This window comes from Elephantulus edwardii, unplaced genomic scaffold (genome assembly GCF_000299155.1).
Source record: "Elephantulus edwardii isolate Elephantulus edwardi_28Jun2011 unplaced genomic scaffold, EleEdw1.0 scaffold00040, whole genome shotgun sequence".
Taxonomy (NCBI): Eukaryota; Metazoa; Chordata; class Mammalia; order Macroscelidea; family Macroscelididae; genus Elephantulus; species Elephantulus edwardii.
The window spans coordinates 11067928-11068759 of record NW_006399790.1 but is presented as its reverse complement, the minus strand read 5'-3'; the positions used below and the strand labels follow the sequence as shown (position 1 = coordinate 11068759).

At 55.0% G+C, this 832-nt stretch overlaps 1 pseudogene; it reads left to right on the top strand.

The window, feature by feature from the left end:
* The first annotated feature begins 266 nt into the window (after positions 1–266).
* LOC102871723 lies at positions 267–632 on the top strand (annotated as a pseudogene).
* Positions 633–832: the final 200 nt, after the last annotated feature.

The window sequence follows — 832 nt, the reverse complement described above, 5'->3', positions numbered from 1 at the left end:
GGTGTATAACTGTTTCTATTCCTGTATTTTCAAACATTAACATAAACCTACTGGAGGAGAAAGTCACGCATGCACAGGAACGGGCCATGCTGGGATAGACTCACAGGATGTTGGGAACCACGTGGACAATAGGCACGCCAGCACGTCAAGAGCACGCCGGGGCTGCGAGGGCACGCGGGTGCGTCGGGGGTCACGTGGTTGCGTCAAGGGCACGCAGGTACGCCGAGGCAACGCAGACGCATTGACGGTTGGAGGCAGCCGCCATCATGAAGGTCTTTCTCGTGGTACGCCGCCACGATACCAACATCTTCCTTGAAGCTAAGGAGTCGAGCACTGTCCTGGAGCTGAAGCTTATGATCGAGGGCATCCTGAACCGTCCACCTGAGGAACAGCGCCTCTACAAGGACGACCAGCTCCTGGACGACGACAACATGACGCTCCTCGAGTGCGGCTTCACCAGCGAGACGGCGACTCGGCATGACCCGGCCACGGTGGGGCTGGCCTTGTGGGTGGACGGCGCCTTTGAGGACCTCCACATCGAGCCCAGCCCCAACCAGGAGGAGATGCCATTCATGTTTGATGCAGAGAATTCCGAAAGCAGCAGCGACAATGAAGATGAGGATGAGCCCTGAGGGGGGTGCCCCCCACATCTCCCCTTCCAGTTAAGATATTTGGGTGTAAAATACCCCCAACATTAATAAAATCGGGATGCATATGAAGAACTAGAAGTCAGTGTGTTTCTGTGGTGGGGGGGTGGGGGATGGGAATCCATGGCTACAGCTTTTATATAAATAGGAAGATCTTTTAAAGGGTTTGGCTGCATGGGAAACCA